The sequence below is a fragment of the Carassius carassius genome, chromosome 1, assembly GCF_963082965.1.
Source record: "Carassius carassius chromosome 1, fCarCar2.1, whole genome shotgun sequence".
Classification (NCBI taxonomy): domain Eukaryota; kingdom Metazoa; phylum Chordata; class Actinopteri; order Cypriniformes; family Cyprinidae; genus Carassius; species Carassius carassius.
Window position 1 is genome coordinate 2,559,612 of NC_081755.1, and position 15,587 is coordinate 2,575,198.

The following is a 15,587-nucleotide window of genomic DNA, read 5'->3' on the forward strand; positions in this document are numbered from 1 at the left end:
GACAAAAGATGACTCGCAAAGCTAAAGCTGTTGACTCTGAAAAGGGGCTACAGACGCTACGTCAGCAGACACCTGTGCTAAATTCTGTGCTTGCAGACATGGCTGCGAAAAGCTTCCTTAGTCCCTGGGTGGGCTCGAACCACCATCCTTTCGGTTAACAGCCGAACGCGCTAGCCTATTGCGCCACAGAGACTGGCACTGTAAGGTCCTATGGGACACGGTCACAAAAGAATTTGACGCTGGGCGCAGCACTAGTCCTCCGTCAGCAAACTGAGCTCAAGAGACTGACAGCTGTTGAGAGGGGCGAGAGAGAGCCAAAAGGCACGCCCAACGTGGGGCTCGAACCCACGACCCTGAGATTAAGAGTCTCATGCTCTACCGACTGAGCTAGCCGGGCAGCGGTGGGTGCCTACTCAAGGCTGACCGCTGTTTTGAGAACTGCCAAACATTTTAATGCGCAAAACGGAGCCAAGCTTTTCACACAGGCTTGACAAAACAACTCGCGGGTAAGGTTGGGGTTAAGCCTAGCGGTAGGCTTAGAGCAGGGGCGTCCCAACTCGATCCTGGAGGTTCCTTGTCCTGCCGAGCTTGGCTCCAAGCACAAAGAAAAACACCTGAAGCTGCTGATCCCAGTCTCACCACGGAGATTAGAAACTTCCAGGCACGTCTGATGGAGCTGGCTGGAGAGAAACTCTACCTGACCGGGGCCCTCCAGGACAGAGTTTGGACACCCCTGGCTTAGACTCTTCTCTGTTTGTTTTAGCCATTTGCTGGGGAATACAGATTGAACGAGCAGAGCTCTTGTCCAACAGCCTGAAAGGTTATTAGTTCAGCCAACTCATCAAAGGTTCCCGGTATGGAGTTCCGTCTAGCTGTGTGAATACAGTTTGCAAACTCCGACAGCATATGATTGGAAAGTCAATTTGGTGGCATTTTGTGGCGCTCCTAGAGGGATTTTTGAGCAGGAACTCCCTGGACCACACAGGCCTCCACCACCCGGGAAACAAAACACGAACACTCCACAGCAAACCTGAGCTGACACAAACAATCACTTAGCACCCTCTGTCTTCTTTTGACAAAAGATGACTCGCAAAGCTAAAGCTATTGACTCTGAAAAGGGGCTACAGACGCTACGTCAGCAGACACCTGTGCTAAATTCTGTGCTTGCAGACATGGCTGCTAAAAGCTTCCTTAGTCCCTGGGTGGGCTTGAACCACCATCCTTTCGGTTAACAGCCGAACGCGCTAGCCTATTGCGCCACAGAGACTGGCACTGTAAGGTCCTATGGGACACGGTCACAAAAGAATTTGACGCTGGGCGCAGCACTAGTCCTCCGTCAGCAAACTGAGCTCAAGAGACTGACAGCTGTTGAGAGGGGCGAGAGAGAGCCAAAAGGCACGCCCAACGTGGGGCTCGAACCCACGACCCTGAGATTAAGAGTCTCATGCTCTACCGACTGAGCTAGCCGGGCAGCAGTGGGTGCCTACTCAAGGCTGACCGCTGTTTTGAGAACTGCCAAACATTTTAATGCGCAAAACGGAGCCAAGCTTTTCACACAGGCTTGACAAAACAACTCGCGGGTAAGGTTGGGGTTAAGCCTAGCGGTAGGCTTAGAGCAGGGGCGTCCCAACTCGATCCTGGAGGTTCCTTGTCTTGCCGAGCTTGGCTCCAAGCACAAAGAAAAACACCTGAAGCTGCTGATCCCAGTCTCACCACGGAGATTAGAAACTTCCAGGCACGTCTGATGGAGCTGGTTGGAGAGAAACTCTACCTGACCGGGGCCCTCCAGGACAGAGTTTGGACACCCGTGGCTTAGACTCTTCTCTGTTTGTTTTAGCCATTTGCTGGGGAATACAGATTGAACGAGCAGAGCTCTTGTCCAACAGCCTGAAAGGTTATTAGTTCAGCCAACTCATCAAAGGTTCCCGGTATGGAGTTCCGTCTAGCTGTGTGAATACAGTTTGCAAACTCCGACAGCATATGATTGGAAAGTCAATTTGGTGGCATTTTGTGGCGCTCCTAGAGGGATTTTTGAGCAGGAACTCCCTGGACCACACAGGCCTCCACCACCCGGGAAACAAAACACGAACACTCCATAGCAAACTTGAGCTGACACAAACAATCACTTAGCACCCTTTGTCTTCTTTTGACAAAAGATGACTCGCAAAGCTAAAGCTGTTGACTCTGAAAAGGGGCTACAGACGCTACGTCAGCAGACACCTGTGCTAAATTCTGTGCTTGCAGACATGGCTGCGAAAAGCTTCCTTAGTCCCTGGGTGGGCTCGAACCACCATCCTTTCGGTTAACAGCCGAACGCGCTAGCCTATTGCGCCACAGAGACTGGCACTGTAAGGTCCTATGGGACACGGTCACAAAAGAATTTGACGCTGGGCGCAGCACTAGTCCTCCGTCAGCAAACTGAGCTCAAGAGACTGACAGCTGTTGAGAGGGGCGAGAGAGAGCCAAAAGGCACGCCCAACGTGGGGCTCGAACCCACGACCCTGAGATTAAGAGTCTCATGCTCTACCGACTGAGCTAGCCGGGCAGCAGTGGGTGCCTACTCAAGGCTGACCGCTGTTTTGAGAACTGCCAAACATTTTAATGCGCAAAACGGAGCCAAGCTTTTCACACAGGCTTGACAAAACAACTCGCGGGTAAGGTTGGGGTTAAGCCTAGCGGTAGGCTTAGAGCAGGGGCGTCCCAACTCGATCCTGGAGGTTCCTTGTCCTGCCGAGCTTGGCTCCAAGCACAAAGAAAAACACCTGAAGCTGCTGATCCCAGTCTCACCACGGAGATTAGAAACTTCCAGGCACGTCTGATGGAGCTGGTTGGAGAGAAACTCTACCTGACCGGGGCCCTCCAGGACAGAGTTTGGACACCCGTGGCTTAGACTCTTCTCTGTTTGTTTTAGCCATTTGCTGGGGAATACAGATTGAACGAGCAGAGCTCTTGTCCAACAGCCTGAAAGGTTATTAGTTCAGCCAACTCATCAAAGGTTCCCGGTATGGAGTTCCGTCTAGCTGTGTGAATACAGTTTGCAAACTCCGACAGCATATGATTGGAAAGTCAATTTGGTGGCATTTTGTGGCGCTCCTAGAGGGATTTTTGAGCAGGAACTCCCTGGACCACACAGGCCTCCACCACCCGGGAAACAAAACACGAACACTCCACAGCAAACTTGAGCTGACACAAACAATCACTTAGCACCCTTTGTCTTCTTTTGACAAAAGATGACTCGCAAAGCTAAAGCTGTTGACTCTGAAAAGGGGCTACAGACGCTACGTCAGCAGACACCTGTGCTAAATTCTGTGCTTGCAGACATGGCTGCGAAAAGCTTCCTTAGTCCCTGGGTGGGCTCGAACCACCATCCTTTCGGTTAACAGCCGAACGCGTTAGCCTATTGCGCCACAGAGACTGGCACTGTAAGGTCCTATGGGACACGGTCACAAAAGAATTTGACGCTGGGCGCAGCACTAGTCCTCCGTCAGCAAACTGAGCTCAAGAGACTGACAGCTGTTGAGAGGGGCGAGAGAGAGCCAAAAGGCACGCCCAACGTGGGGCTCGAACCCACGACCCTGAGATTAAGAGTCTCATGCTCTACCGACTGAGCTAGCCGGGCAGCAGTGGGTGCCTACTCAAGGCTGACCGCTGTTTTGAGAACTGCCAAACATTTTAATGCGCAAAACGGAGCCAAGCTTTTCACACAGGCTTGACAAAACAACTCGCGGGTAAGGTTGGGGTTAAGCCTAGCGGTAGGCTTAGAGCAGGGGCGTCCCAACTCGATCCTGGAGGTTCCTTGTCCTGCCGAGCTTGGCTCCAAGCACAAAGAAAAACACCTGAAGCTGCTGATCCCAGTCTCACCACGGAGATTAGAAACTTCCAGGCACGTCTGATGGAGCTGGTTGGAGAGAAACTCTACCTGACCGGGGCCCTCCAGGACAGAGTTTGGACACCCGTGGCTTAGACTCTTCTCTGTTTGTTTTAGCCATTTGCTGGGGAATACAGATTGAACGAGCAGAGCTCTTGTCCAACAGCCTGAAAGGTTATTAGTTCAGCCAACTCATCAAAGGTTCCCGGTATGGAGTTCCGTCTAGCTGTGTGAATACAGTTTGCAAACTCCGACAGCATATGATTGGAAAGTCAATTTGGTGGCATTTTGTGGCGCTCCTAGAGGGATTTTTGAGCAGGAACTCCCTGGACCACACAGGCCTCCACCACCCGGGAAACAAAACACGAACACTCCACAGCAAACTTGAGCTGACACAAACAATCACTTAGCACCCTTTGTCTTCTTTTGACAAAAGATGACTCGCAAAGCTAAAGCTGTTGACTCTGAAAAGGGGCTACAGACGCTACGTCAGCAGACACCTGTGCTAAATTCTGTGCTTGCAGACATGGCTGCGAAAAGCTTCCTTAGTCCCTGGGTGGGCTCGAACCACCATCCTTTCGGTTAACAGCCGAACGCGCTAGCCTATTGCGCCACAGAGACTGGCACTGTAAGGTCCTATGGGACACGGTCACAAAAGAATTTGACGCTGGGCGCAGCACTAGTCCTCCGTCAGCAAACTGAGCTCAAGAGACTGACAGCTGTTGAGAGGGGCGAGAGAGAGCCAAAAGGCACGCCCAACGTGGGGCTCGAACCCACGACCCTGAGATTAAGAGTCTCATGCTCTACCGACTGAGCTAGCCGGGCAGCAGTGGGTGCCTACTCAAGGCTGACCGCTGTTTTGAGAACTGCCAAACATTTTAATGCGCAAAACGGAGCCAAGCTTTTCACACAGGCTTGACAAAACAACTCGCGGGTAAGGTTGGGGTTAAGCCTAGCGGTAGGCTTAGAGCAGGGGCGTCCCAACTCGATCCTGGAGGTTCCTTGTCCTGCCGAGCTTGGCTCCAAGCACAAAGAAAAACACCTGAAGCTGCTGATCCCAGTCTCACCACGGAGATTAGAAACTTCCAGGCACGTCTGATGGAGCTGGTTGGAGAGAAACTCTACCTGACCGGGGCCCTCCAGGACAGAGTTTGGACACCCGTGGCTTAGACTCTTCTCTGTTTGTTTTAGCCATTTGCTGGGGAATACAGATTGAACGAGCAGAGCTCTTGTCCAACAGCCTGAAAGGTTATTAGTTCAGCCAACTCATCAAAGGTTCCCGGTATGGAGTTCCGTCTAGCTGTGTGAATACAGTTTGCAAACTCCGACAGCATATGATTGGAAAGTCAATTTGGTGGCATTTTGTGGCGCTCCTAGAGGGATTTTTGAGCAGGAACTCCCTGGACCACACAGGCCTCCACCACCCGGGAAACAAAACACGAACACTCCACAGCAAACTTGAGCTGACACAAACAATCACTTAGCACCCTTTGTCTTCTTTTGACAAAAGATGACTCGCAAAGCTAAAGCTGTTGACTCTGAAAAGGGGCTACAGACGCTACGTCAGCAGACACCTGTGCTAAATTCTGTGCTTGCAGACATGGCTGCGAAAAGCTTCCTTAGTCCCTGGGTGGGCTCGAACCACCATCCTTTCGGTTAACAGCCGAACGCGCTAGCCTATTGCGCCACAGAGACTGGCACTGTAAGGTCCTATGGGACACGGTCACAAAAGAATTTGACGCTGGGCGCAGCACTAGTCCTCCGTCAGCAAACTGAGCTCAAGAGACTGACAGCTGTTGAGAGGGGCGAGAGAGAGCCAAAAGGCACGCCCAACGTGGGGCTCGAACCCACGACCCTGAGATTAAGAGTCTCATGCTCTACCGACTGAGCTAGCCGGGCAGCGGTGGGTGCCTACTCAAGGCTGACCGCTGTTTTGAGAACTGCCAAACATTTTAATGCGCAAAACGGAGCCAAGCTTTTCACACAGGCTTGACAAAACAACTCGCGGGTAAGGTTGGGGTTAAGCCTAGCGGTAGGCTTAGAGCAGGGGCGTCCCAACTCGATCCTGGAGGTTCCTTGTCCTGCCGAGCTTGGCTCCAAGCACAAAGAAAAACACCTGAAGCTGCTGATCCCAGTCTCACCACGGAGATTAGAAACTTCCAGGCACGTCTGATGGAGCTGGCTGGAGAGAAACTCTACCTGACCGGGGCCCTCCAGGACAGAGTTTGGACACCCCTGGCTTAGACTCTTCTCTGTTTGTTTTAGCCATTTGCTGGGGAATACAGATTGAACGAGCAGAGCTCTTGTCCAACAGCCTGAAAGGTTATTAGTTCAGCCAACTCATCAAAGGTTCCCAGTATGGAGTTCCATCTAGCTGTGTGAATACAGTTTGCAAACTCCGACAGCATATGATTGGAAAGTCAATTTGGTGGCTTTTTGTGGCGCTCCTAGAGGGATTTTTGAGCAGGAACTCCCTGGACCACACAGGCCTCCACCACCCGGGAAACAAAACACGAACACTCCACAGCAAACTTGAGCTGACACAAACAATCACTTAGCACCCTTTGTCTTCTTTTGACAAAAGATGACTCGCAAAGCTAAAGCTGTTGACTCTGAAAAGGGGCTACAGACGCTACGTCAGCAGACACCTGTGCTAAATTCTGTGCTTGCAGACATGGCTGCGAAAAGCTTCCTTAGTCCCTGGGTGGGCTCGAACCACCATCCTTTCGGTTAACAGCCGAACGCGCTAGCCTATTGCGCCACAGAGACTGGCACTGTAAGGTCCTATGGGACACGGTCACAAAAGAATTTGACGCTGGGCGCAGCACTAGTCCTCCGTCAGCAAACTGAGCTCAAGAGACTGACAGCTGTTGAGAGGGGCGAGAGAGAGCCAAAAGGCACGCCCAACGTGGGGCTCGAACCCACGACCCTGAGATTAAGAGTCTCATGCTCTACCGACTGAGCTAGCCGGGCAGCGGTGGGTGCCTACTCAAGGCTGACCGCTGTTTTGAGAACTGCCAAACATTTTAATGCGCAAAACGGAGCCAAGCTTTTCACACAGGCTTGACAAAACAACTCGCGGGTAAGGTTGGGGTTAAGCCTAGCGGTAGGCTTAGAGCAGGGGCGTCCCAACTCGATCCTGGAGGTTCCTTGTCCTGCCGAGCTTGGCTCCAAGCACAAAGAAAAACACCTGAAGCTGCTGATCCCAGTCTCACCACGGAGATTAGAAACTTCCAGGCACGTCTGATGGAGCTGGCTGGAGAGAAACTCTACCTGACCGGGGCCCTCCAGGACAGAGTTTGGACACCCCTGGCTTAGACTCTTCTCTGTTTGTTTTAGCCATTTGCTGGGGAATACAGATTGAACGAGCAGAGCTCTTGTCCAACAGCCTGAAAGGTTATTAGTTCAGCCAACTCATCAAAGGTTCCCGGTATGGAGTTCCGTCTAGCTGTGTGAATACAGTTTGCAAACTCCGACAGCATATGATTGGAAAGTCAATTTGGTGGCATTTTGTGGCGCTCCTAGAGGGATTTTTGAGCAGGAACTCCCTGGACCACACAGGCCTCCACCACCCGGGAAACAAAACACGAACACTCCACAGCAAACCTGAGCTGACACAAACAATCACTTAGCACCCTCTGTCTTCTTTTGACAAAAGATGACTCGCAAAGCTAAAGCTATTGACTCTGAAAAGGGGCTACAGACGCTACGTCAGCAGACACCTGTGCTAAATTCTGTGCTTGCAGACATGGCTGCTAAAAGCTTCCTTAGTCCCTGGGTGGGCTTGAACCACCATCCTTTCGGTTAACAGCCGAACGCGCTAGCCTATTGCGCCACAGAGACTGGCACTGTAAGGTCCTATGGGACACGGTCACAAAAGAATTTGACGCTGGGCGCAGCACTAGTCCTCCGTCAGCAAACTGAGCTCAAGAGACTGACAGCTGTTGAGAGGGGCGAGAGAGAGCCAAAAGGCACGCCCAACGTGGGGCTCGAACCCACGACCCTGAGATTAAGAGTCTCATGCTCTACCGACTGAGCTAGCCGGGCAGCAGTGGGTGCCTACTCAAGGCTGACCGCTGTTTTGAGAACTGCCAAACATTTTAATGCGCAAAACGGAGCCAAGCTTTTCACACAGGCTTGACAAAACAACTCGCGGGTAAGGTTGGGGTTAAGCCTAGCGGTAGGCTTAGAGCAGGGGCGTCCCAACTCGATCCTGGAGGTTCCTTGTCTTGCCGAGCTTGGCTCCAAGCACAAAGAAAAACACCTGAAGCTGCTGATCCCAGTCTCACCACGGAGATTAGAAACTTCCAGGCACGTCTGATGGAGCTGGTTGGAGAGAAACTCTACCTGACCGGGGCCCTCCAGGACAGAGTTTGGACACCCGTGGCTTAGACTCTTCTCTGTTTGTTTTAGCCATTTGCTGGGGAATACAGATTGAACGAGCAGAGCTCTTGTCCAACAGCCTGAAAGGTTATTAGTTCAGCCAACTCATCAAAGGTTCCCAGTATGGAGTTCCGTCTAGCTGTGTGAATACAGTTTGCAAACTCCGACAGCATATGATTGGAAAGTCAATTTGGTGGCATTTTGTGGCGCTCCTAGAGGGATTTTTGAGCAGGAACTCCCTGGACCACACAGGCCTCCACCACCCGGGAAACAAAACACGAACACTCCACAGCAAACTTGAGCTGACACAAACAATCACTTAGCACCCTTTGTCTTCTTTTGACAAAAGATGACTCGCAAAGCTAAAGCTGTTGACTCTGAAAAGGGGCTACAGACGCTACGTCAGCAGACACCTGTGCTAAATTCTGTGCTTGCAGACATGGCTGCGAAAAGCTTCCTTAGTCCCTGGGTGGGCTCGAACCACCATCCTTTCGGTTAACAGCCGAACGCGCTAGCCTATTGCGCCACAGAGACTGGCACTGTAAGGTCCTATGGGACACGGTCACAAAAGAATTTGACGCTGGGCGCAGCACTAGTCCTCCGTCAGCAAACTGAGCTCAAGAGACTGACAGCTGTTGAGAGGGGCGAGAGAGAGCCAAAAGGCACGCCCAACGTGGGGCTCGAACCCACGACCCTGAGATTAAGAGTCTCATGCTCTACCGACTGAGCTAGCCGGGCAGCAGTGGGTGCCTACTCAAGGCTGACCGCTGTTTTGAGAACTGCCAAACATTTTAATGCGCAAAACGGAGCCAAGCTTTTCACACAGGCTTGACAAAACAACTCGCGGGTAAGGTTGGGGTTAAGCCTAGCGGTAGGCTTAGAGCAGGGGCGTCCCAACTCGATCCTGGAGGTTCCTTGTCCTGCCGAGCTTGGCTCCAAGCACAAAGAAAAACACCTGAAGCTGCTGATCCCAGTCTCACCACGGAGATTAGAAACTTCCAGGCACGTCTGATGGAGCTGGTTGGAGAGAAACTCTACCTGACCGGGGCCCTCCAGGACAGAGTTTGGACACCCGTGGCTTAGACTCTTCTCTGTTTGTTTTAGCCATTTGCTGGGGAATACAGATTGAACGAGCAGAGCTCTTGTCCAACAGCCTGAAAGGTTATTAGTTCAGCCAACATATCAAAGGTTCCCGGTATGGAGTTCCGTCTAGCTGTGTGAATACAGTTTGCAAACTCCGACAGCATATGATTGGAAAGTCAATTTGGTGGCATTTTGTGGCGCTCCTAGAGGGATTTTTGAGCAGGAACTCCCTGGACCACACAGGCCTCCACCACCCGGGAAACAAAACACGAACACTCCACAGCAAACTTGAGCTGACACAAACAATCACTTAGCACCCTTTGTCTTCTTTTGACAAAAGATGACTCGCAAAGCTAAAGCTGTTGACTCTGAAAAGGGGCTACAGACGCTACGTCAGCAGACACCTGTGCTAAATTCTGTGCTTGCAGACATGGCTGCGAAAAGCTTCCTTAGTCCCTGGGTGGGCTCGAACCACCATCCTTTCGGTTAACAGCCGAACGCGCTAGCCTATTGCGCCACAGAGACTGGCACTGTAAGGTCCTATGGGACACGGTCACAAAAGAATTTGACGCTGGGCGCAGCACTAGTTCTCCGTCAGCAAACTGAGCTCAAGAGACTGACAGCTGTTGAGAGGGGCGAGAGAGAGCCAAAAGGCACGCCCAACTTGGGGCTCAAACCCACGACCCTGAGATTAAGAGTCTCATGCTCTACCGACTGAGCTAGCCGGGCAGCGGTGGGTGCTGCCAAACAGTTTAATGCGCAAAACGGAGCCAAGCTTTTCACACAGGCTTGACAAAACAACTCGCGGGTAAGGTTGGGGTTAAGCCTAGCGGTAGGCTTAGAGCAGGGGCGTCCCAACTCGATCCTGGAGGTTCCTTGTCCTGCCGAGCTTGGCTCCAAGCACAAAGAAAAACACCTGAAGCTGCTGATCCCAGTCTCACCACGGAGATTAGAAACTTCCAGGCACGTCTGATGGAGCTGGCTGGAGAGAAACTCTACCTGACCGGGGCCCTCCAGGACAGAGTTTGGACACCCCTGCCTTAGACTCTTCTCTGTTTGTTTTAGCCATTTGCTGGGGAATACAGATTGAACGAGCAGAGCTCTTGTCCAACAGCCTGAAAGGTTATTAGTTCAGCCAACTCATCAAAGATTCCCGGTATGGAGTTCCGTCTAGCTGTGTGAATACAGTTTGCAAACTCCGACAGCATATGATTGGAAAGTCAATTTGGTGGCATTTTGTGGCGCTCCTAGAGGGATTTTTGAGCAGGAACTCCCTGGACCACACAGGCCTCCACCACCCGGGAAACAAAACACGAACACTCCACAGCAAACTTGAGCTGACACAAACAATCACTTAGCACCCTTTGTCTTCTTTTGACAAAAGATGACTCGCAAAGCTGTTGACTCTGAAAAGGGGCTACAGACGCTACGTCAGCAGACACCTGTGCTAAATTCTGTGCTTGCAGACATGGCTGCGAAAAGCTTCCTTAGTCCCTGGGTGGGCTCGAACCACCATCCTTTCGGTTAACAGCCGAACACGCTAGCCTATTGCGCCACAGAGACTGGCACTGTAAGGTCCTATGGGACACGGTCACAAAAGAATTTGACGCTGGGCGCAGCACTAGTCCTCCGTCAGCAAACTGAGCTCAAGAGACTGACAGCTGTTGAGAGGGGCGAGAGAGAGCCAAAAGGCACGCCCAACGTGGGGCTCGAACCCACGACCCTGAGATTAAGAGTCTCATGCTCTACCGACTGAGCTAGCCGGGCAGCGGTGGGTGCCTACTCAAGGCTGACCGCTGTTTTGAGAACTGCCAAACATTTTAATGCGCAAAACGGAGCCAAGCTTTTCACACAGGCTTGACAAAACAACTCGCGGGTAAGGTTGGGGTTAAGCCTAGCGGTAGGCTTAGAGCAGGGGCGTCCCAACTCGATCCTGGAGGTTCCTTGTCCTGCCGAGCTTGGCTCCAAGCACAAAGAAAAACACCTGAAGCTGCTGATCCCAGTCTCACCACGGAGATTAGAAACTTCCAGGCACGTCTGATGGAGCTGGCTGGAGAGAAACTCTACCTGCCCGGGGCCCTCCAGGACAGAGTTTGGACACCCCTGGCTTAGACTCTTCTCTGTTTGTTTTAGCCATTTGCTGGGGAATACAGATTGAACGAGCAGAGCTCTTGTCCAACAGCCTGAAAGATTATTAGTTCAGCCAACTCATCAAAGGTTCCCGGTATGGAGTTCCGTCTAGCTGTGTGAATACAGTTTGCAAACTCCGACAGCATATGATTGGAAAGTCAATTTGGTGGCATTTTGTGGCGCTCCTAGAGGGATTTTTGAGCAGGAACTCCCTGGACCACACAGGCCTCCACCACCCGGGAAACAAAACACGAACACTCCACAGCAAACCTGAGCTGACACAAACAATCACTTAGCACCCTTTGTCTTCTTTTGACAAAAGATGACTCGCAAAGCTAAAGCTATTGACTCTGAAAAGGGGCTACAGACGCTACGTCAGCAGACACCTGTGCTAAATTCTGTGCTTGCAGACATGGCTGCTAAAAGCTTCCTTAGTCCCTGGGTGGGCTTGAACCACCATCCTTTCGGTTAACAGCCGAACGCGCTAGCCTATTGCGCCACAGAGACTGGCACTGTAAGGTCCTATGGGACACGGTCACAAAAGAATTTGACGCTGGGCGCAGCACTAGTTCTCCGTCAGCAAACTGAGCTCAAGAGACTGACAGCTGTTGAGAGGGGCGAGAGAGAGCCAAAAGGCACGCCCAACGTGGGGCTCAAACCCACGACCCTGAGATTAAGAGTCTCATGCTCTACCGACTGAGCTAGCCGGGCAGCGGTGGGTGCTGCCAAACAGTTTAATGCACAAAACGGAGCCAAGCTTTTCACACAGGCTTGACAAAACAACTCGCGGGTAAGGTTGGGGTTAAGCCTAGCGGTAGGCTTAGAGCAGGGGCGTCCCAACTCGATCCTGGAGGTTCCTTGTCCTGCCGAGCTTGGCTCCAAGCACAAAGAAAAACACCTGAAGCTGCTGATCCCAGTCTCACCACGGAGATTAGAAACTTCCAGGCACGTCTGATGGAGCTGGCTGGAGAGAAACTCTACCTGACCGGGGCCCTCCAGGACAGAGTTTGGACACCCCTGCCTTAGACTCTTCTCTGTTTGTTTTAGCCATTTGCTGGGGAATACAGATTGAACGAGCAGAGCTCTTGTCCAACAGCCTGAAAGGTTATTAGTTCAGCCAACTCATCAAAGATTCCCGGTATGGAGTTCCGTCTAGCTGTGTGAATACAGTTTGCAAACTCCGACAGCATATGATTGGAAAGTCAATTTGGTGGCATTTTGTGGCGCTCCTAGAGGGATTTTTGAGCAGGAACTCCCTGGACCACACAGGCCTCCACCACCCGGGAAACAAAACACGAACACTCCACAGCAAACTTGAGCTGACACAAACAATCACTTAGCACCCTTTGTCTTCTTTTGACAAAAGATGACTCGCAAAGCTAAAGCTGTTGACTCTGAAAAGGGGCTACAGACGCTACGTCAGCAGACACCTGTGCTAAATTCTGTGCTTGCAGACATGGCTGCGAAAAGCTTCCTTAGTCCCTGGGTGGGCTCGAACCACCATCCTTTCGGTTAACAGCCGAACGCGCTAGCCTATTGCGCCACAGAGACTGGCACTGTAAGGTCCTATGGGACACGGTCACAAAAGAATTTGACGCTGGGCGCAGCACTAGTCCTCCGTCAGCAAACTGAGCTCAAGAGACTGACAGCTGTTGAGAGGGGCGAGAGAGAGCCAAAAGGCACGCCCAACGTGGGGCTCGAACCCACGACCCTGAGATTAAGAGTCTCATGCTCTACCGACTGAGCTAGCAGGCAGCGGTGGGTGCCTACTCAAGGCTGACTGCTGTTTTTAGAACTGCCAAACATTTTAATGCGAAAAACGGAGCCAAGCTTTTCACACAGGCTTGACAAAACAACTCGCGGGTAAGGTTGGGGTTAAGCCTAGCGATAGGCTTAGAGCAGGGGCGTCCCAACTCGATCCTGGAGGTTCCTTGTCCTGCCGAGCTTGGCTCCAAGCACAAAGAAAAACACCTGAAGCTGCTGATCCCAGTCTCACCACGGAGATTAGAAACTTCCAGGCACGTCTGATGGAGCTGGCTGGAGAGAAACTCTACCTGACCGGGGCCCTCCAGGACAGAGTTTGGACACCCCTGGCTTAGACTCTTCTCTGTTTGTTTTAGCCATTTGCTGGGGAATACAGATTGAACGAGCAGAGCTCTTGTCCAACAGCCTGAAAGGTTATTAGTTCAGCCAACTCATCAAAGGTTCCCGGTATGGAGTTCCGTCTAGCTATGTGAATACAGTTTGCAAACTCCGACAGCATATGATTGGAAAGTCAATTTGGTGGCATTTTGTGGCGCTCCTAGAGGGATTTTTGAGCAGGAACTCCCTGGACCACACAGGCCTCCACCACCCGGGAAACAAAACACGAACACTCCACAGCAAACTTGAGCTGACACAAACAATCACTTAGCACCCTTTGTCTTCTTTTGACAAAAGATGACTCGCAAAGCTGTTGACTCTGAAAAGGGGCTACAGACGCTACGTCAGCAGACACCTGTGCTAAATTCTGTGCTTGCAGACATGGCTGCGAAAAGCTTCCTTAGTCCCTGGGTGGGCTCGAACCACCATCCTTTCGGTTAACAGCCGAACACGCTAGCCTATTGCGCCACAGAGACTGGCACTGTAAGGTCCTATGGGACACGGTCACAAAAGAATTTGACGCTGGGCGCAGCACTAGTCCTCCGTCAGCAAACTGAGCTCAAGAGACTGACAGCTGTTGAGAGGGGCGAGAGAGAGCCAAAAGGCACGCCCAACGTGGGGCTCGAACCCACGAACCTGAGATTAAGAGTCTCATGCTCTACCGACTGAGCTAGCCGGGCAGCGGTGGGTGCCTACTCAAGGCTGACCGCTGTTTTGAGAACTGCCAAACATTTTAATGCGCAAAACGGAGCCAAGCTTTTCACACAGGCTTGACAAAACAACTCGCGGGTAAGGTTGGGGTTAAGCCTAGCGGTAGGCTTAGAGCAGGGGCGTCCCAACTCGATCCTGGAGGTTCCTTGTCCTGCCGAGCTTGGCTCCAAGCACAAAGAAAAACACCTGAAGCTGCTGATCCCAGTCTCACCACGGAGATTAGAAACTTCCAGGCACGTCTGATGGAGCTGGCTGGAGAGAAACTCTACCTGACCGGGGCCCTCCAGGACAGAGTTTGGACACCCCTGCCTTAGACTCTTCTCTGTTTGTTTTAGCCATTTGCTGGGGAATACAGATTGAACGAGCAGAGCTCTTGTCCAACAGCCTGAAAGGTTATTAGTTCAGCCAACTCATCAAAGATTCCCGGTATGGAGTTCCGTCTAGCTGTGTGAATACAGTTTGCAAACTCCGACAGCATATGATTGGAAAGTCAATTTGGTGGCATTTTGTGGCGCTCCTAGAGGGATTTTTGAGCAGGAACTCCCTGGACCACACAGGCCTCCACCACCCGGGAAACAAAACACGAACACTCCACAGCAAACTTGAGCTGACACAAACAATCACTTAGCACCCTTTGTCTTCTTTTGACAAAAGATGACTCGCAAAGCTAAAGCTGTTGACTCTGAAAAGGGGCTACAGACGCTACGTCAGCAGACACCTGTGCTAAATTCTGTGCTTGCAGACATGGCTGCGAAAAGCTTCCTTAGTCCCTGGGTGGGCTCGAACCACCATCCTTTCGGTTAACAGCCGAACGCGCTAGCCTATTGCGCCACAGAGACTGGCACTGTAAGGTCCTATGGGACACGGTCACAAAAGAATTTGACGCTGGGCGCAGCACTAGTCCTCCGTCAGCAAACTGAGCTCAAGAGACTGACAGCTGTTGAGAGGGGCGAGAGAGAGCCAAAAGGCACGCCCAACGTGGGGCTCGTACCCACGACCCTGAGATTAAGAGTCTCATGCTCTACCGACTGAGCTAGCAGGCAGCGGTGGGTGCCTACTCAAGGCTGACTGCTGTTTTTAGAACTGCCAAACATTTTAATGCGAAAAACGGAGCCAAGCTTTTCACACAGGCTTGACAAAACAACTCGCGGGTAAGGTTGGGGTTAAGCCTAGCGATAGGCTTAGAGCAGGGGCGTCCCAACTCGATCCTGGAGGTTCCTTGTCCTGCCGAGCTTGGCTCCAAGCACAAAGAAAAACACCTGAAGCTGCT

At 51.9% G+C, this 15,587-nt stretch overlaps 30 non-coding genes across 30 annotated transcripts; all 30 read right to left on the bottom strand.

Moving 5' to 3' along the window:
* Positions 1 to 119: 119 nt before the first annotated feature.
* Positions 120 to 193, bottom strand: trnan-guu (transfer RNA asparagine (anticodon GUU)). The gene has a single exon. It is a non-coding gene; the product is annotated as a tRNA-Asn (tRNA).
* A 131-nt stretch (positions 194 to 324) lies between these two features.
* trnak-cuu (transfer RNA lysine (anticodon CUU)) lies at positions 325 to 397 on the bottom strand. Its single transcript has one exon. It is a non-coding gene; the product is annotated as a tRNA-Lys (tRNA).
* A 796-nt stretch (positions 398 to 1,193) lies between these two features.
* trnan-guu (transfer RNA asparagine (anticodon GUU)) lies at positions 1,194 to 1,267 on the bottom strand. Its single transcript has one exon. It is a non-coding gene; the product is annotated as a tRNA-Asn (tRNA).
* Positions 1,268 to 1,398: 131 nt separating this feature from the next.
* Positions 1,399 to 1,471, bottom strand: trnak-cuu (transfer RNA lysine (anticodon CUU)). The gene has a single exon. It is a non-coding gene; the product is annotated as a tRNA-Lys (tRNA).
* A 796-nt stretch (positions 1,472 to 2,267) lies between these two features.
* Positions 2,268 to 2,341, bottom strand: trnan-guu (transfer RNA asparagine (anticodon GUU)). Its single transcript has one exon. It is a non-coding gene; the product is annotated as a tRNA-Asn (tRNA).
* A 131-nt stretch (positions 2,342 to 2,472) lies between these two features.
* On the bottom strand, positions 2,473 to 2,545 carry trnak-cuu (transfer RNA lysine (anticodon CUU)). Its single transcript has one exon. It is a non-coding gene; the product is annotated as a tRNA-Lys (tRNA).
* A 796-nt stretch (positions 2,546 to 3,341) lies between these two features.
* trnan-guu (transfer RNA asparagine (anticodon GUU)) lies at positions 3,342 to 3,415 on the bottom strand. Its single transcript has one exon. It is a non-coding gene; the product is annotated as a tRNA-Asn (tRNA).
* A 131-nt stretch (positions 3,416 to 3,546) lies between these two features.
* On the bottom strand, positions 3,547 to 3,619 carry trnak-cuu (transfer RNA lysine (anticodon CUU)). Its single transcript has one exon. It is a non-coding gene; the product is annotated as a tRNA-Lys (tRNA).
* Positions 3,620 to 4,415: 796 nt separating this feature from the next.
* Positions 4,416 to 4,489, bottom strand: trnan-guu (transfer RNA asparagine (anticodon GUU)). Its single transcript has one exon. It is a non-coding gene; the product is annotated as a tRNA-Asn (tRNA).
* Positions 4,490 to 4,620: 131 nt separating this feature from the next.
* Positions 4,621 to 4,693, bottom strand: trnak-cuu (transfer RNA lysine (anticodon CUU)). Its single transcript has one exon. It is a non-coding gene; the product is annotated as a tRNA-Lys (tRNA).
* A 796-nt stretch (positions 4,694 to 5,489) lies between these two features.
* trnan-guu (transfer RNA asparagine (anticodon GUU)) lies at positions 5,490 to 5,563 on the bottom strand. The gene has a single exon. It is a non-coding gene; the product is annotated as a tRNA-Asn (tRNA).
* Positions 5,564 to 5,694: 131 nt separating this feature from the next.
* Positions 5,695 to 5,767, bottom strand: trnak-cuu (transfer RNA lysine (anticodon CUU)). Its single transcript has one exon. It is a non-coding gene; the product is annotated as a tRNA-Lys (tRNA).
* A 796-nt stretch (positions 5,768 to 6,563) lies between these two features.
* On the bottom strand, positions 6,564 to 6,637 carry trnan-guu (transfer RNA asparagine (anticodon GUU)). Its single transcript has one exon. It is a non-coding gene; the product is annotated as a tRNA-Asn (tRNA).
* Positions 6,638 to 6,768: 131 nt separating this feature from the next.
* Positions 6,769 to 6,841, bottom strand: trnak-cuu (transfer RNA lysine (anticodon CUU)). The gene has a single exon. It is a non-coding gene; the product is annotated as a tRNA-Lys (tRNA).
* A 796-nt stretch (positions 6,842 to 7,637) lies between these two features.
* Positions 7,638 to 7,711, bottom strand: trnan-guu (transfer RNA asparagine (anticodon GUU)). The gene has a single exon. It is a non-coding gene; the product is annotated as a tRNA-Asn (tRNA).
* A 131-nt stretch (positions 7,712 to 7,842) lies between these two features.
* trnak-cuu (transfer RNA lysine (anticodon CUU)) lies at positions 7,843 to 7,915 on the bottom strand. The gene has a single exon. It is a non-coding gene; the product is annotated as a tRNA-Lys (tRNA).
* Positions 7,916 to 8,711: 796 nt separating this feature from the next.
* Positions 8,712 to 8,785, bottom strand: trnan-guu (transfer RNA asparagine (anticodon GUU)). Its single transcript has one exon. It is a non-coding gene; the product is annotated as a tRNA-Asn (tRNA).
* A 131-nt stretch (positions 8,786 to 8,916) lies between these two features.
* On the bottom strand, positions 8,917 to 8,989 carry trnak-cuu (transfer RNA lysine (anticodon CUU)). Its single transcript has one exon. It is a non-coding gene; the product is annotated as a tRNA-Lys (tRNA).
* Positions 8,990 to 9,785: 796 nt separating this feature from the next.
* trnan-guu (transfer RNA asparagine (anticodon GUU)) lies at positions 9,786 to 9,859 on the bottom strand. The gene has a single exon. It is a non-coding gene; the product is annotated as a tRNA-Asn (tRNA).
* Positions 9,860 to 9,990: 131 nt separating this feature from the next.
* trnak-cuu (transfer RNA lysine (anticodon CUU)) lies at positions 9,991 to 10,063 on the bottom strand. Its single transcript has one exon. It is a non-coding gene; the product is annotated as a tRNA-Lys (tRNA).
* A 760-nt stretch (positions 10,064 to 10,823) lies between these two features.
* Positions 10,824 to 10,897, bottom strand: trnan-guu (transfer RNA asparagine (anticodon GUU)). Its single transcript has one exon. It is a non-coding gene; the product is annotated as a tRNA-Asn (tRNA).
* Positions 10,898 to 11,028: 131 nt separating this feature from the next.
* On the bottom strand, positions 11,029 to 11,101 carry trnak-cuu (transfer RNA lysine (anticodon CUU)). Its single transcript has one exon. It is a non-coding gene; the product is annotated as a tRNA-Lys (tRNA).
* A 796-nt stretch (positions 11,102 to 11,897) lies between these two features.
* On the bottom strand, positions 11,898 to 11,971 carry trnan-guu (transfer RNA asparagine (anticodon GUU)). The gene has a single exon. It is a non-coding gene; the product is annotated as a tRNA-Asn (tRNA).
* Positions 11,972 to 12,102: 131 nt separating this feature from the next.
* On the bottom strand, positions 12,103 to 12,175 carry trnak-cuu (transfer RNA lysine (anticodon CUU)). The gene has a single exon. It is a non-coding gene; the product is annotated as a tRNA-Lys (tRNA).
* A 766-nt stretch (positions 12,176 to 12,941) lies between these two features.
* Positions 12,942 to 13,015, bottom strand: trnan-guu (transfer RNA asparagine (anticodon GUU)). The gene has a single exon. It is a non-coding gene; the product is annotated as a tRNA-Asn (tRNA).
* Positions 13,016 to 13,146: 131 nt separating this feature from the next.
* Positions 13,147 to 13,218, bottom strand: trnak-cuu (transfer RNA lysine (anticodon CUU)). Its single transcript has one exon. It is a non-coding gene; the product is annotated as a tRNA-Lys (tRNA).
* Positions 13,219 to 14,008: 790 nt separating this feature from the next.
* Positions 14,009 to 14,082, bottom strand: trnan-guu (transfer RNA asparagine (anticodon GUU)). Its single transcript has one exon. It is a non-coding gene; the product is annotated as a tRNA-Asn (tRNA).
* A 131-nt stretch (positions 14,083 to 14,213) lies between these two features.
* trnak-cuu (transfer RNA lysine (anticodon CUU)) lies at positions 14,214 to 14,286 on the bottom strand. The gene has a single exon. It is a non-coding gene; the product is annotated as a tRNA-Lys (tRNA).
* A 796-nt stretch (positions 14,287 to 15,082) lies between these two features.
* On the bottom strand, positions 15,083 to 15,156 carry trnan-guu (transfer RNA asparagine (anticodon GUU)). The gene has a single exon. It is a non-coding gene; the product is annotated as a tRNA-Asn (tRNA).
* Positions 15,157 to 15,287: 131 nt separating this feature from the next.
* On the bottom strand, positions 15,288 to 15,359 carry trnak-cuu (transfer RNA lysine (anticodon CUU)). Its single transcript has one exon. It is a non-coding gene; the product is annotated as a tRNA-Lys (tRNA).
* Positions 15,360 to 15,587: the final 228 nt, after the last annotated feature.